Source organism: Micromys minutus (genome assembly GCF_963924665.1).
Source record: "Micromys minutus genome assembly, chromosome: 12".
NCBI lineage: Eukaryota > Metazoa > Chordata > Mammalia > Rodentia > Muridae > Micromys > Micromys minutus.
This window is the reverse complement of record NC_137981.1, coordinates 31,774,331-31,792,390: the sequence shown is the minus strand read 5'-3', so window position 1 is coordinate 31,792,390 and position 18,060 is coordinate 31,774,331. Positions and strand designations below refer to the sequence as shown.

Sequence of the window (18,060 nt, the reverse complement as noted above, 5' to 3'; positions counted from 1 at the left end):
CAGATTAGGAAACTTGGCTTTGTAAGAGTGTCTCCTGTAGTTAACCGGCTTGCACAAAAGTGTATCTGAGAATTCAGGATTAGACCTAACCTTTGTCAAGGATATTGTTGGGAAAGGGGTCTTGGATGCTCTGGGAACTGTGGTGTTTGCCTTTGGAGGTCAGAATGAATGAGATTTCTCTGGAATTCCTCCTAGCATTGGGGCCATAATCAGCTGACATCAGGGTCTAAGTGCTGAGTTGGTTTCCAGGTCCAGGAGTCTGTTCTTGTCTGGCTCTCAACCATCTTATCATCCAGAGTGGAATGAATTTATTTCTGCATCGTTAGTGTCTTTCTGGGCTGTACCAGTTTAGTTTCTTTCTTGAACTTCGAAAACAGGAGTGCTGAACCTAGGGTCCTGGAATCCTCTCAAAAATGACACATACTCACTGCAAGAAACCTGTATGCCACAGAAGTGGATTCTGAGTCACCTGTGGGCAATAACGGGTCCTCATTCCTCTCCAGGACAGACCCACACTTTGGGGGAGTGGAGATGGGACATGCGTGTTGTTTTCTCTGTTTGTTCGGAGCACACATTTCATAGAAGATTCATGTCTACTGGGGACCACGAGCAACCCAGGCCAAGGGACTATTTTGGCAAAGATGATGGCAGGCCCTGGGTTAGGGATCATAAACATTTGTGGAGCCTGTAGGATAGGGTGCAGCTAATAGAAATCTGAGTTTGGACTGTCTAAGCCTCCCAGATGCTGGCATTCCAAGTGTGACCCACCAATCCCCCTGTTAAGAGTAGTAGTGTTGAAATCCTTTGAAGGCAGGGCACTTACATCCTTCTGACACGGCTGGTTCCCCTGAAGGTAAGTTGTGGGGATGAAGAACCAGAACTTTGTGCTCCTCTGAGGATAAGATGTGGCTTCCTGACTTCTACTTTTCTTTTTCTTCCTGTCTGTTTTACTTCCTGATCGGCCTTCCATCCAAACCCACCCAAGACAGCTGTCTGCACTTCTTGCTATCCCTGAGGTCCCTGTGCCCCAGCCAGAACTCAGGTTGCCACTGAGTCCTGTGGGGGGGGGGGAGCAAAGCAAGGGGTTGCTCAGGAGGTTGAGGCAGGAGGATCAAGAGTTCAAAGGGCAACCTATTTCCAAGATAGGCAGTGGGAAAGAGAATAAAAAGAGGCAGGGGGAAAGAAAAAAAAAGGGGGGGGGGCAAAGGCTTTGCCATAATTTAGACGCTCTCAAGGCCAAGGTCTGGGATGCTCAGGCCCCTGATACTGCATTGGAACGGGGGTGTGTGTGTGTGTGTGGAGGGGTTTGTTTATTTATCTTTTTTGGGTTTTTTTTTTTTTTTTTTTTTTTTTTTTGTATTTCTGTTCTTCCACTGATCTTTTCTGAATTATTCTTGAGCCAATTTATTCACTGTGGTCTTTATTATGCTGACTGAAAATTTGGGAGCCTTAATCTTAAATCTTAAGGATTTTTGCAAATATTCCCTGATTTGTATTACCTGGTGTCTGTAATCAAAGAGAGGAGAAATGAAATAGTTGTGTGTGGTTCTGATTCATTGAGGTTTTCTTGGAACACAGACACACAGGTACAGAAAGACACACACACACACACACACACACACACACACATAATTTGGAAATAGTATTTTGTTGGTTTTGAATCAGAGTTTGATGCATAGCCAGGCTGGCCTTGAACTATCCATCCTCCTGGCTCAGTCTCCAGAGTGCTGGGATTATAAGTATGTACCAGTAAGCCCTGCCAAAGATTGTTCTTGTGTTTGTTTTATTTGTGATAGGGTCTTACTTGGTGGCATAGAGTAACCCAGAACTCACTATGAACCCAGGCTGGTTTTGCCTTTATGGTAATCCTGCCAGCTCATCCTCCAAATTCCAGGATCACAACCATAAGCTACCACGGCCTTTCAGAAGCTGTCTTGTATTTACACAGGAACTTGAAACCCGTAGCCCAGTTTACTGACTTCATTCACTCAATAGAGCATTGACCTAGCATGCATGAAGCTCCAGGTTTAGTCCCCAGCACCACACAGAACAAATGCCTTTTGGAGGAAGTGAGGCTCTATGCTAGACCCTGTCTTGGTGCCAAGTTCCTGTTATCCAGAGCACAGACAGCGTTCTTCCCATTGGAATTGGCAGAAGACAACAGACGCGGAGCTGATGACCAGAGTGTGAAGGTGACATCGAAATGAGAGTAGGGTGGGGTCCCTGAGTGGAGGCATGGGGGCAGAGCTGGTTTGGTAAGAGAACGTGTCTCAGAGAAGGTGCACACAAGTAGGAGCCTAGGTGTGTGAGGCTGCGGATATATGGGCAAAGACCATGCATATGGAATTCAAGGATGGTTCTTCTTTCCCATCCTTCAGGGTCTCAAGTAGCCCAGGCTGGCCCCAGACTCCCTATGTAACTTTGTATTTCTGATACTCCTGCTTCTGGGATTACAGGTGTGAACGACCTCACCTTGTTTATACAACACTGGGGTTGAACCCCTGGCTTTGTGCATGTGAGGCAACCACTCTGCCATCCAGGCCTGTCATTGCCAGCCAGCCTGTCATCTGTTGAACACAGGGTCAGTCTGGTTGAACTTGAGGAGGGGAAGGGAATGAGGCAGTGTAAGAAGAGGTCCTCCCCTCGTCCTAGCCAATGACATCGTGTGTGCGATGCTAGATGGGAAAGTTGGTACTTTCTCTTACCAGAGGATGTCAGCTCTGCAGCCATGCAGAGAGTTGGAAGGCAGCAGGATCCTCCCAGATGATTTATCTGGGAGGCAGTGGTGTCAGGGGAGAAGCTGGTTCTGAAGTTCTCCTGTAGGACTCACCTGAGTGCACAGCTCTCGGCTTCTGGTTGAACAGCTGGCACAGGTGCAGTGCTAACACACAGTAAAGGGTGGTGGGGTATGGGGGTGGTGGTGCCTGGACCTCTGGGCAGCCATAGAGCACAGGGCTGGAGGAGCCAGCGCCTTCACTTCTCAAATGTCTCCCGACTTTTCAGAGGTGTGCTCATGGGCTGAGGCAGTGGTAGATGTGCGGCCAAGATGAAACCAGTATGTCTCAGAAAGACAGGCCGGTGCACATAGAGTGGAGAAGGACAGAAACAGGTCACAGCCTCTGAAGGTCATGCATCCTTGATGTGAGGCTGCCTCCAAGTTCTTCCTGGTCTTCAGTTGCCTCCCGCCCACGGTCACCCTCAGGATATCCTAGGAGAGCCTTGCTGGGGTGACAGAAACCTCAGAGACAGCCTCCTCCTAGCTGTCATTTCTCTCTGCCTGTTCTTTTACTCCACTCAGCTCCCAGGGTGCTGCCGCCACTCCATCACCGCCTCCTCCCTCTTTCCCCCTTTGTACCCTGTAGCTCAAGAAATTCTGGCCATGTTCTTGTTATGTACAACCAAAGGTTGTAGAGTAGAACGTGCCATGGTGCTGCTTACTCATGATATCAACACTTGGGAGGTGGAGGAGGGGATCAGGCGTTCATGGCCATCCTTGACTCTAGATAGAGTTTGAATCTGAGGCCATTCTGGATTACATAACACCCTGTAGCAAACATATACATGTAGAATTAAAAAAAAAAGTCTTCCTTTTCCACCTATCATTGCTTCGAGATGTGCTCATTTTTATATGTAGATGGGTGTGCCTGTGAGTAGCTTGTGTGAGTGTCTGTGTGTGTGTGTGTGTTTGTGTGTGTGTGTGTGTGTGTGTGTGTGTGTGCATGCACTCCCACACCTGTGATATTGTATATGTGTGGAGAGCAAAGGACAACTTGTGGAATGGGTTCGTCCTCCCACCTCGTGAGTCTAGGGGATTGAATGCAGGTCATCAGGCTTGGAAGCCTGTGCCTTAAACTGCTAAGCCAGCTGTTAAAGCTGTCATCACACCAGAGTCATTTAAATGTATTGTTTAGCAATTAATCTTTCTCCATTTAGCTATGTCTAAGAGTGCTTTCTCTGTCCATGTGTAGGTAAAACTTTATATAAATGCACGTGGGCGTATGTTTAATTTCTCTTGAATGTATGTGTAACCGTCGTCTTTTGGGGAGCGGTACTGATGCTGAGCATTGAGTTCAGGGCCCCTCACATTCTAGGCATGTGCTCCATGCTTCGCTTAATACCCAGCCCAGGTTACTGGGTCACATGGTAACACCCTTTGGAAAGCATGAGCTTCCTTTTCTCCACACTCTAATCACTACATGTTATCATCTGTCATTGTGATTACTGCCCTTCTGGTGGCTGGCCAATGTTCTTGATGTGGCTTTTTTTTTTTTTTTTTTTTTTTTTTTTGACTTGTGTTTCCCTGATGTTTGATGATGGTGATAAAGAGAGTATCTCTTTATGTGCTCAGTGGCCACCTATGTAGCATCTTTAAAGGAATATGTGCCTTGTACATGTATCATGGTGCCTGATCAGACTGCAGCTCTGTGGAGCCTCTTCTCTCCTTCCACACTTATGTGGCTTTCAGATTGCCGGGTGTCTTAGGGTTTTATTGCTGTGAAGAGACACCATGACCACAGCAATTTTTCTTTCCAAAGATTTATATATATGTGTGTGTGTGTGTGTGTGTGTGTGTGTGTGTACACTGTAGCTATCTTCAGACACACCAGAGGAGGGCATTGGATCCCATTACAGATGGTTATGAGCCACCATGTGGTTGCTGGGAATTGAACTCAGGACCTCTGGAAGAGCAGTCAGTGCTCTTAACCACTGAGCCATCTCTCCAGCCCAGCAGTTCCTAAAGGAAGGTATTTAATTGTTCTGGCCGACAGTTTCAGAGGTTTAGTTATGGCAGGGAACATGGCAGTGTGCAGGCAGACGTGGTGCCGGAGAAGGAGCTGATGACAGTTCTAAATCTTGATCCTCAGGCAGCAGGAGACTGTACACCACACTGGGCTTAGCTTGAGCACAAGAGACTTCAAAGCCTGCTCCCACAGTGACACACTTCCTCCAACAAGGCCACACCTCTTAATAGTGCCACTCCTTATGGGCCAGCATTCAGACACAGGAGTCTGAGGGCCATTCCTATTCCAACCACCAAACCAGGCTTACTTATGAGCCATTTTACTGTCTCCTGTTTTCTTATTTAAAATTGGGTTATGTATCTCTTTATTATGAGTTGAAAGGGTTCTTATGTATTCTAGGTTCAACCCCTCAGCAGGTAAGTGCTTTTCATTGTTTTTTAAATATTCTTCTCCTTTCTTGATAGTGCCTTTCAAAGCACAAGGTCTTAATTTTGGTGGCATTTATATATTTTTAAAATCTTGCTTTAGCTTTTATTATCATACCTAGGAAATCTTGGCTTATTAAGGCCGTAAATGTTTATGCCTACATTTTAGTATGAGTTTTATATTTCAGATCTGAGATTCCAGGTTTGGATGCACTGTGTTAACATCTGTGTGGTGTGAGGTAGAGATCTAGCTGCTGACGCTGTGGCTGTTGCTTCCTCTTCTCCTCCTCCTTCTTTTTCTCCTTCTTCTCCCCCTCCTCTTCCTCCTCCTACTCCTTTTCCCTCTCCTCCTCCTCTTCCTCATCTGTTTCTTCCTCTTCCTTTTTTAGAGACAAGGTCTCTCTATGTGACTCTGGTACCCTGGACCCCTCCACATAAACCAGCCTGGTCTTTAACTCACAAAGATCTGCCTGCTTCTGCCTCCCAAGTGCTGAGACCAAAGCCATAATAGAACCAAAGGCTTAACCAGTTTCATTCCTTTGTATGTGAATATCAGGAGACTGAGGAGGGACACACAAGTCCAAGAATTTGTGGTCAGCCAGGGCTGCATAGCAAGACTCTGTCTTTAAAAACAAAAATGCCAGCCTCAATGGCACACGCCTTTAACCCCAGCACTCAGGAGACAGAGGCTGGTGGATCTCTGAGTTCAAGGCCAGTCTGGTTTACATAGTGAGTTCTAGGCTAGCCAGGACCCCCGTGTCAAATAAAAACAAACCCACAGAGCATTCTTCTCTATTATATTGTCTTTATGAGTTTGCTAAAAACCTGCTGGCTAGAAAACCAAGCATTTCTGCATCCTCAGTGCTGTCCCTTCATGGCATGTCTCCTGTGTCAGTGCTCAAGTGCGTGCTCTCTGGGCTGAGGCTTTGGTATGACTTCTCTATAACAGAGCCAGTATCTCCTGAGTTTTAGGGTGAGCTTGTTGATGACTTTTAAAAGGCAGCTGCGATTTATGAGTACGTATCCGTGTCCCCGTGTACCTATGCCACATGTATGTGGGTGGCCAAAGAGGCCAGAAGAAGGCATTAGATCCCCTGGGACTAGTTATGGGCTATTAGGAGGTGCCTGATGTAGGTGCCTGGAACCATCCTGGGGTCCTCTGGAAGAAGAAGAAAGAGCAAGCACTCTTGAACTGCTGAGCCGTGTCTCTAGCCCACTGCTGAGATTTCAATAGGAGCTTGGTGAACAGCGTAGGCAGTTTGAGGAGTTTTGTCAGTTAATAACATTTATCATGGGACCTGGGTGCTTTTCCCTGGGAGTGTCCCTCACTTAGCTTCTCCAGTCACCTACTCTGAGGAAGAAATACCCAGAGGCGGGCCTTTTGGGCCTTGTTGATACAATGGCAGGAATATCTACTGTTACTCTTCTTTGTCCAACACAGTAACCCAGTGAGGTTAGTGGAAGTCCAAGGCTGCAAACCTTGGACAAAATGTTTCACTACTAAGTTGGTGATATGGGGGGGGGGTCTCCAGCGGCCCTGGCTTCCTTTATGCCAGGAGTGGGGACTATAGGGGCCTGGTAGCCTTGTATTAACCCATGCCCTCGGAGAAGGGGTAAGACCTGGAGGCCCCGTAGCCCTGTAGAAACCAGCTGGAAGCGAGAGCTGGGCAGACCACATCACTAGAGGAAAGCAACTTTTGTATCATAATTTGAAGAATGAAATAAAAATCATAAAAGGATAGTGTCACATACTGCATGTTTAGTTTATATTCCTGAGTGTATTTATGTGTTCCAGATGTGTTCTGGCAGAAATCAGATTTTAGTCTTAAGGGATTAAAAAAAAAATAAGTGACTACATTCCCATTGCTGGGAAGAGACCCCTTCCCCCCCTTTTTTTGGGGGGGACTTTGTGTTCCAAATTTAAGTAACAATTTTGGAAACTGCAATTGAAATTTTGAATTTACTCAGCCAGCTACAGAGAGGCTCTGTCCTTCTGTGTGCTGTGTGCTTCAGGTTATTTATCATTGTTTTTAAGAAGGCAATTAGAAGAATGCTAACTGGGGCAGAGATGTTAATTTGTTTCTAAGGGAGATAGTTAGGTGCAATAGAAGCTGTTTTGCAATCTTCAAAAATCTCAGCTCTCTTGGTTTAGCAGATGCTTCTCACTCAGGCTGTTATTTCAACAGTTCCTGGAGATTTTGTTTCCACCCCTCAGTATAAGGGTGAGTGTACATGGAAATTTAGGGGAAAAACACAATGATACAATCAGGTCCCCAAACACGGAAGCACGTTACAGAACTGAGGTTTGGTGCCTTAACTCTTGCCCAGTCTGGAAGGTTCAGCTAAATGACCTTGGGTGACCTCTCTCTATGACACATCTCCCAAGGGGTGTGGAGGACAGTTTCTCTCCAGCATGACTTTAATTTTTTACAAAAGTCCTTTGCAGCCTTGCAGCCTCTAGCAACTTTCTCAACAGATCACTTGCATTTGGTATGTTCCGGGCCAGCATCATGAGTCAGACAATATTTAGATGACCACCCATGTTCTTTTGAGGGGAGATGCTTGCTTCTGCAGAGTCAGTGCCAATGTTTTATCCCACAGTGCCAGTAAATGCAGGTAAAGAAATTAGCCTGATATCTTTTAGAATCAGATTCGAATGCTGCTGCCACCATATTTTATTAAGCATTTATTAGGTGGTGGGATGAGATAGCTTTTCACTTTTTTTTTCTTTACTGAGGCCCTCCCCCAGACAGAGTTTCTGAAACTTGGGTATCCACCCACCTGTGCCTCCCTAATGCTGGGATCAAAGGCGTGTACCACCGCTGCCTGGGTGAAGATTGATTTATTTATGTGTTTTATAGATATGGTACTTTGTTTACATGTACATCTGCACACAAGAAGACAGCAGACAGTTGTGAGCTGCCATGTGGGTGCTGAGAACTGACCTGAGGACCTCTGGAAGAGCAGGGAGTGCTCTTGTCCACTGAGCCATCTCTCCGGCCCCAGACTACGGTATCTCTTATAAAGGAAAGCATTTAATTGGGGCTGGCTTACAGTTTCATAGGTTCAGTCCTGTATCATGGTGGGAAGCATGGCAGTGTGCAGGCAGACATGGTGCAGCAGATGACAGTCCTACTACTTGATCCAAAGGTAGCCAGGAGGCTCTCTTTTCCGCAGGGTGGAGTTTGAGTGTTCAAAGCTGGCCTACACAGTGATGCACTTCCTCCAACATGGCCACACCTGTTCCAACAAGCCACACCTCCTAATACTGCCACTTCCCATGGGGCAACCACAAGCTCCAGTGTAGCTCCTCGGGCAGACACCTCAGGACCTTTGCATTTGTGGTTCCTCTCATCGGAAATAATCTCCCTATGTATGATAACCAAGGAGAGCTGGAGATAGTGGGGGATGGAGCACAGGTTCTGGAGGGTTCCAACTGAGGCTGATGTGGTTGGAGTAGAGTCAGAAAGGGAAGAGGAAACCAAGAGAGGAATGGAGAGGAATTAATGAGTTGATCAATGTTCTTATTGCAGGTAAGAAACAGAAAGGAAACCAAGTCACTGGTCACTAACTATTATTGTTCTTCTTGGGCCAGAGTCCTGAAAGCCACCAGAGGCCAGGCATGGACTTAGCATAGGGTCTAGGAAGCCCACAAACGGGTTTTCACCCCAAAGGGTTGAAAGCAGTGGTTCAAAGAAGTACGCATACATTCATGATCACATCCCTACCGTCACAACTCTAGGACGTCACAACAGTCCAAGAATCCATTCTTGGATAAGTGAACAATCATTGGTATAGACCTACAATGAACTGTTGATCAGTTTTAAATTAATTAGGAGATTCAGACACCTGCTACAAATGCCTGAGTCCTGAGGACATGGTGCTGAGTGTGATAAGGCAGAGGGGACAATTTGATGCTACTTATGAGATACCAGACTGCCTCAGAAATAGGACAGGGAGGGTCCCAGGAACTGTGGGAGCGGAGGGGAGAATGAGGAGTTCCTGCGTGGTAGGCACAGTTTCTGTCTGGGATAAATACAAGTCTGGGAATGTTGGAGATTGTGGCTGCACAGCCCTGTGACTCTGCTTGGCGTTCCCAACTGTGTCGTTATGACTCTCGTACGTGTATGTGGTGGTTGAACGAGAATGGCCTCATAGGCTCATACACTTGAACACTTGGCCCCCAGTTTGTGGAACTCTTCGGGAAGTAGTAGTGTGGCCTTGTTGGAGGCTGTGTGTCACTGCGGTTGGGCTTTGGGGTTTCAAAAGACTCCCTGTGTGTTCTCTTCACCCGCCTCATGATTGTGGTTCAGGATGTGAGCTCGCAGCTGCCCGGCTGCCACGCCTTCACCTTGCCATCCTGGAGGCTAACTCTCTGGAGTGGTAAGCCTGTGTAAGCCTTTTATTTCATAAGACGCCTTGGCCATTGCGTCTTATCAAAGCAATAGCTAAGCGACTAGGACACGGTTGTAAGTTTTACTACGGTAAAAATCAAGACTAAGAAGAGTTGGTGTGAATCCTACAGAGATCGTCCTGGAGTTGTTTTGCTTTCCCCTCTATAGGTTACAGGTAAATAATTTTGGAGGACGAAGTGAAAAAGCATGCACAGAAAAGAATTGGTGGAAATGATGGTGATATCAGTGGGAGTGATGGTGGAGATGGTGATGATGGTGGTGATGGTGGTGATGGTGATGATGGTAGTGGTGGTGGTGGTGATGGTAGTGGTAATGGTGGTGATGGTGATAATGGTGATGTTGGTGGTGATGGTGGTGATGGTGGTGGTGGTGATGGTGATAATGGTGATGATGGTGGTGATGATAGTGGTGGTGATGATGGTGGTGGTGGTGATGGTGGTGATGATGGTGGTGGTCATGGTGAAAATGGTGATGATGATGATGGTGGTGGTGATGATGATAATGATAATGGTGATGATGGTAGTGGTGGTGATGATGGTGGTGGTGGTCATGGTGAAAATGGTAATGATGATGATGGTGGTGGTGATGGTGATAATGATAATGGTGATGATGGTGGTGGTTGGAGACAATGGATGTAAGGGTGATCTAAACTCACAGGACTCCAAGGCTCCTCTGCATCTATTGCCGCAATGGGATCTTGTGCTGCAGGTCAGCAACCCCTCAGGGGCCAGTGCTGGGGAAAGAGGATGCAGCTCCCATGTTTCCATAGTGATACAGGGCAGGGCAGCTGGACTGGGTCGGATGGGTGCAGTCCAGGACTGGAGTCCATGTGAGTCACAGCTCCCCTCCTTTGGAACAAAGGGATCCAGCAGGGAGGGGCGGTGTGATGACTCAGAGGCCACTGCTGTTCCTCCAGCCTTCCCTCCCCCACCCTGCTGCTTTCCTCTGTGGAGTGGAGAAATTCACCCCACTTTCTGGGCAGGCTGTCCCTCCCGGAGCATGTAGCTAGAGTTGTTTTGACCATAGAAATAGCCTTACCAGGCTCACTAGAGCAGTGGCTCTCAACCTGTGGACTGTCACCCCCTTGAGGGCTCACTGGGGGGGGTCACCGTAGCGTGAGGAAGTGTGTCACAATGGTTGCAGCATTAGGAAGGTTGAGAACCACACTGCTCTGGCCTCTTTGCTGTCTGTCCGGCCTGAGGAGCTTCTAGTTTGTTGCAAACCTTTCTGACAGCGTATGGGAACCTCAGCAGTCTCTCCTAGAAAATAAAATGGTTTTCTGGGGGTGGAGCAACCTGCCTCAGGCCATACAGGCGAGAGAACCACCCCTCGCGGTCACCAGCTCAGGAACCTGGACTTGCCAGCGTGCAAACACACGGAAGGAGGCACTCCAAACTCTGAGGTAGCTCTAGACCACAGGCGTGTGGGGAAGAGGTGAGCAGTTTTCCTTGCAGTTGTGAAAAGAGTTAGAAAATGCAGGTGATGATACTTTACAATGAAAAGGACATTCTTGGCCCTGGATGTGGCTCAGCATCCCAGGGGCGTCCCCACGCTGTAGGAACCAGAGGTGGCTTGTGCTCCACCCTGGGCTATCACAGATAGGGAAGGTTCCTGTAAGACAGTAATGGTCGTGCAAGTGCCACACTCTTTTGAGCAAGTTGCTGCGGTTGTGAAGATACAGGTATAAAATAGGTGCAGTGTAGTTTAAAAGTGAGGACGCAAACCATGACCCCCACTTCCAAAGTATTCTTGTTTTCTGTGTGTAAAAGGCCATATTGGTTTATAAGAAGAAATCGCCTTTTCCAGGGTTTGTGTTTATAAGAGATTATGGGAAATATGTAACCTCCCTTGTCATTCTTGATGAATGTGACCAGGACACCAGGCCTGAAGAGTCTTAGTCCCATAAGTGTGGGGCAAAGGAAGCTGTTTTAATCAATATCTTAATCTTATCCCCTGCAGTTTTATCCAAGTTGTCTACCTGTTGACAAAAACCAACTGACCCATTTATATGGTCCTTCCTCAATTTTCCCTCTTCTTTAATATTAATAGTAAAATTAGTGAGAACTCCAAGCATTCATTCATTCATTCACTCACTCATTCATTCATTCACTCATTCAATCTATACATTTGTATTGAGTGATAAGACAGCAGGAGCTTTCTCCACTGGGTGGTAGAAGTAATGAGTTTTGGAACAAGAACTGACAGTATGACTCAGTGGCTAAAGATGTCTGTTGCTAAGTCTGAGGACCTGAGTTCAGTCTCTGGGACCTGCATGGCGATAGAGGAGAACTGGTCTCTGTAAGTTGTCTTCTGACTTACATGCGTACGCACACACATGCATACACACACGCATGCATACACACATACATGCATATACACACTTGCACACACACAAAATGTGAATTTAGTAACAATTAGGAGTGACTTGCTCATCCAAGTTGTGTGATGTTCTGTTCATAGGCTATATTATACTCTCTTTACTTTTATACTCTGAACTTTTATACTTAAAAAAATATATAAAATATATCACTTACTGAAGGCAAGGTCCTCTGCCTGGGGCTGGGGAGGCATTGGTGGCCATTGCTGGCTCAGACTTGGTCCTTTTGGAGTCAGGAAACAAATTAATCACATAGTCACATGAGTGCAAGAGCTGTAACAGCAGGGAAGTATGCAGTATATGCAGTGTCTGCAGTGTAGACCCTCTAGCCACGACTGCAACAGAGTGAGAAGACCACAACCTGGGTAGGTGGGGTGAGGGGTGTGTAAGTCCAGGACTGCAGAGGAAAGCAGGGACATTGGGCGTGAGCATGTTGACTCCCACAGTTGTGGCCAAAGGTCATTTTGGTCCTTATTTAGGTTGAACTTAGAGTGTGATGGAAGGACCTCAAGGGAGACCACTGCCTACTGTCTGTCTCACAGTGGACTTTCATGCTGCATGGTGTAGAATCTGAGTTCTAGCAGCAGCCCCCAATGCCTTCTGATTTTGCTTAGAAGAAAGCTTTGCTTTTTCCTATCTCAACTGGTAAGCCTTTCTGCACCACGGCATGTCTTCTGGATTCATGGAAGTTCCAAACATGTCCCTCTTCTTTCAGGCTTTTGTGTGACAAAATGCTTCATCCCTTAACTTCTTAAGGCCAGCTCCTTCTCATGTTTAGTGTTGGGCCCCAATGTTGTGCCATGTAGCCCAGGCTAGCCTCAGACTCGTGGAAGTCCTCTGCTTCTGCTTCCCAAGTGCTGGGAGAATATGTGTCACCATATTTGATCTCTTCCTCTGCTTTTCACTGGCCTCTTCTGCAGGTTGTCAGCATAGTGATTTGGGGCTTAGCATACTCTTTTCTGTGCCATACTCTTTTCTGTGCCCCTCCTCCCAATTCTCCACCCAGAGAGGCATATAGGGTATTCAGTCTTGCCTGGTATGTATTCCTGCTCCATTACTGGGCATTTCCCTTTCCTTCTTTATTTTGCGTTTTTAATGATATACTGATCCAAGTATAGTTATCCAAATGAACTCATGGGATGTGGTGGAAACTTTATATCAAATATGAGTGAGTGCCTTGTATGTAGTTTGTGTTGCAAAATTCTCTAAAACAACATGCATGCAATTATCTGAGGTCTATTGGGTTATGGGAGGAATTGGAGTTAGGTGCCTCCAAATGGTTCAAATAAGGGTCTAGGGTGTGGGAGAAACTGTGTTGTCAGGTCCCTGAGATGAGGTGACACAGAAGTTGACCTTTCTGTGTACATGGTTTGTGGTTATGGCCAACAGAACTTTATCCTAAAAGTATAACTCAGCTATTCCCATGTCATGCTATACCAAAAAAGAAAAAAATTATCCAAGATAGTTGAAATTCTATTCTACTCATGTTTCTGTTGTTATGATAAAAAAAATACCTTGACCAGAAGTAACCTAGACAAGAACAGATTTATGTATTTTACAATTCCAGATTATAGTCCATTATTGTTGGGAAGTCAAGGCATGAACTAAATAATCATATCCACAGTTGAAGGAGAGTAAATGTGCTTGGAACCTTGCTTGATTTCTAGTTTACTCTTACACAGTTTAGAATCCAGCCTAGGGAATAATGTCACCCATAGTGGACTGGATTTTCCTACATCAGATAATCAAATAGATAGTCTCCCACAGATAAGACTATGGCCAAACTGATCTAGGTAATTCCTCATTAAGATTCTCTTCCAGGCAATTCTAGGTTGTGTTAGGTTGATTGTTAAAACTAACTAGCACAAGTTTTAAGTGTGAAATGCACATCTGTGAAGCGTTCGGAAAATGATGGAGAATATCTGTGGAATTTGAGGAGGTATAGCTTTCATTTTATCTTAGGGATTCTGGGGATTGATCCCAGGGCAGTGCTTGCAATGCTAAGCATACATTCTTAGACTTACCTACATCCATGCCCCAATAGAAACAGATGCCTTACACAACATACAGAAGGCACTACCATAAAGGGAAAGTTATAAATTAGCTATAAATGAGGCTTCATTTCAGTCAGGGACTCCAGGGTTTAGGAATGTAGCTTGATGGGTGAGCACTTGCCCTCCCTCCTGGTTCCATCCCAGTATGAAAGAGGAACAAAGAATTCTTCATTAAAAGATAACAACTGCAAGGCTGGGCTGGTGATACACACCTTTAATCCCATCAGGCTGTTGGATCTCTGTGAGTTTAAGGCCAGTCTGGTTTATATAGTGAGTTCCAGGACAGCCAGAGCTAAGACTCTTAAAGACATCAGTAAAAGGGCAAATGGTAGTCTGGGTAGAGATTTGAAATGAACACACCGAACGAAGGACTTATAGACTATATAAAGAGCTTCTGTGAATGAATAATAGACAATCTAGTCAAAAATAAGAACCAAGCAAGTATTATAACCAAAGGGGGAGATGTCTGAATAATCAAAACACAAACATGGGGAGAACCTTATCTTGTGATGTCACCACAGCAGGCAGCAGCATGACTAAGCTGATATTGACCCACACCAGGGTGTAGTTTAGACATGCAGCCGGTGGGAGTGCAACTTGCTTAAAACCACTTAGGAAAATTGTATTGGAAAATGCGCCCAAGTGAAGCATCTGCCTGCCTATACTGCAGCAGCTCCTTTGTAAAATGTGAACCCAAGAGAAATAAGTACAGGAGGCACCCAAAGGTTTATACACCAGTGTTCACAGCAGTTTTGTTAACAATTGATCCCAAGCCCAATGGTGGACATCTATGCCTTTGATCCCAGCACTTGGGAGGCAGAGGCAGGCAGAGTACTGAGTGTGAAGACAGCTTGGTCTACAGAGCAAGTTTTAGGACATCCAGGGCTACATGAGAAACCACATCTCAAAAACAAACAAAAATAATTGATCCCCAAATAGAAACAGTCCAAATGCTTATCCACAGCTGCGTGGGTAGTCAAAATATGGGATAATATAGGTGTAATACTCTCAGCAATGAGAAATCAAGAATTACTACACCAGAGATAAAACTCATGTCATAGCACTGAGTGCATGAAGCCAAAGACAGATCCACATTCCAATACAAGTCACGCTAACCATGCTTACAAGTAAGGCAGTGGTTACTTTGAGTTGTCATTATTCTGGATATAGAGAAGCCCTTTTCCTAAAGGCTAATACTGTTTAATATTTTTATTTATTTGTGTTCATGTATGTGTGCACGTGTGAACATGCAGGTGTACATGTATGTGCATATGTACATATGTGTGTGAATATGTACATGTATGTGTGTATGCATGAGGAGACCAGGGGTTGATATTGAATGTCTCAATCTCTTCTCATCTACTTATTATCTTTTGAGATGAGGGTTCTCTCTCACTGAACCTAGAGCTTGCCCATTCAGATAGACTTGCTGACCAGAAAGCCTCAGAGACCCTCCTGTTCCTACCTCTTCAGTGTTGGGATTTTAAGTGCATAACACCATCTCTGGCTTTTCCTATGTGGGTTCTCAGAGATATATTCTAGTTCCATGCATTTGCCTGAAAAATTCATGATGTCTTTGTTTCTAATAGCTGAGTAGTATTATATAGATGCAGCACATTTTCTTTATTCATTCTTCAGTTGGGGAACATCTAGGTTGTTTTCAGTTTCTGGCTATTATGAATGAAGTCGACTGGAACCTTAGATTCTCTTGCTTAAGGGAAACACTTTTCTGATTGATCCATCTCTGCAGCCCTCATGTTGATTTGATTGATAATTATATGAGGACATAATCCTATAAGAGTGCTGTTGGGTTGTATACTTAAAATTTGTGGCATACTGCAAGCTACTGCTTTATTGGTGTGTGCATTGGAAAGGAGATTTCACAGAATTCTTTGTTTAGAGTCTTTGGAAGAGTGCTGGTGGTGTAATATTCAGAAGGAAAGGCAGGCTGGAGGGAAGGTAGCTTCCTGCTATGATTCCTGTCCTTACTTGGGCATAGACATTAGAGAGTGCTTCCTGTAGCAGTAAATATTAAAAGAGGTTCTGTTAACAGCACTGTGGTCTCACTCAGCAGATGCTGCTGCAGGAACCACTAGAGCCATGCCAGTAGCTGCTCCAGAGCAGAGCTGGAGTACAATCCCCTAAGTGGTTAGTTCCCAAACCTGGTATCTACACATCTTGTTCCACTAGCCCAGTAAAACATGACTCCACAATCATTAACTTATCAAACAGGTTTATATGTTAAATTCTTAATCCACAAACCCTCTACAAAAAAAAACTTACAACCAGTTGACAATGATATAAGCTGTCTATCTAGTTAAGATAAGTAGACCCATGGAGACCCTTAGAAATAATCATAACGACCTTACCAATCTAGAGATGCATCAAGAGAAACATCCACGTCTGCTTCTATCTTGCTTCCTCTCCAATCTCCCTCCTATTCTCCTCTTCCATTTCCTGCTTCCATCTTGCTTCCTCTCCAATCTCCCTCCTATTCTCCTCTTCCATTTCCTAGACTTTCCCCCACCTATCTCTCTACCTTCCATTCATGTATCACCTCGACATCAACCTACACCTTCCTATCCTCAGCCTCCTGTCCTGTGTCCTGTACCATCTGAGCACTAACTGCTTTGGGTTCCCCGCAGGAGCTTACCTGGAGATGGGGAAAAGCATCTCACTGGTTTTGAGCCAGTTTATAGGGATGCTTCTAAAGTTGTCTTCCCTTAAGTTTCCTGTGGTGACCTAACCTAGATGGGTTGGAAGTTGTCTGGCAACCATCTTTATACAAAGCCAGGGATGGACTAATGAAGATGGTTGTGGTAGGTACCTCTCTCATGTAGATGGGCTGGGGCAGTCCTGTCAGTCTTCTGGGACAGATTCCAGGTTGAGTAGACTCTGGGGCTGGGTACAGGGTTTGTACTTTCGTGGTCTCTGGACACGTGTTCAGATGCTTTTGCTCTGTATTTTTCTGACCAGGAAAGAGACACATTTCTTCCAGCCCATGTGCCAGTTGCTACACGATGCAAATTATGCCCTGGTTGTGGATTGGAAGGCTTCATCATCTATGTGCTTGCAACCTGCACTATTCCATAAAAGTTCTAATGCACCTTTCCTAGAGAAGGTGAGAATCTGTAGGATGGACCCTAGAGCCAGAATGTCTGGGTTCTCAAGCAAGGCATGTGACTCAAAGACTGGAATGTGAGCAATGAGAGAAGGCAATAGAATAAGAGACCATATACTGGCCTGTGGCCCAGGGGAAGGCACACCTTGGCTTCTCACTTGGATGATAGGGGATAGTGTGGATGGGTGGGGACAGTAACAGTTCAGGCTTCATCCACTGAATGGTTGTCATGGCGCTAGTGAAGGCTGCATGGTGACCATGCTGAGATGAAGGGTGCTAATGCCCAGAGTAACAGGACCAGTGAAGAGGACAGAGCCCTGATGGCCCAGTGAGCATGCGTGGGAGGCTCTGGCGTAATCATGCAGTTACCCAGTGTTCTCCATAGTTATAACATTTTTTAAATGTATTTTTGAAAAGTATTTTTAAATTCACTTGGGGACCCAACCTGACCTGAGCTGATAGATAACTCACGTCTGAGGCAGAAACAGTCCCAACAGCAGGAGTGTTTACACATTTGTGGAGGATTGTGCCCTGAGGTGGTTTTGCAGGACATACATGATACTTCATGTTACCTTTTCAAAATGCTACAAGTTATGAATTCTATCATCTCCTAGGGGCAGGAAGAAGAGCCAGTGGATTTTTCCTCCACAGCAGATGCTCCGGGTGACCATTTCTACAGCTTCTTTCTTTTGCTTATAAAAGGATGCTGCAGTCACTGTTCTTCATAGACGTGGGACTTCTGGGTCAAAGGGCATACGTACTTAAAATCTGAGCATCATTGATAGGGTTGTCTTTTTTACTAATGGTGTGTGACCATAAACTTATTGCCAGTCGCTCACAGTGTAACCTGAGCAATGGTGGCCTTCGGTGAGAGCCTTAGATGATTTCATTTTCTTCCTGTTAGCCTAGACATGTACAGATAAGCA

The 18,060-nt window shown here is 45.5% G+C and overlaps 1 protein-coding gene across 1 annotated transcript in view; it reads left to right on the top strand.

Annotated features, from left to right (window-relative positions):
• The window catches only part of ARHGEF3 (Rho guanine nucleotide exchange factor 3), a 268,428-nt gene that overhangs the window by 698 nt on the left and 249,670 nt on the right, over positions 1–18,060 (top strand). The window lies entirely within an intron of this gene.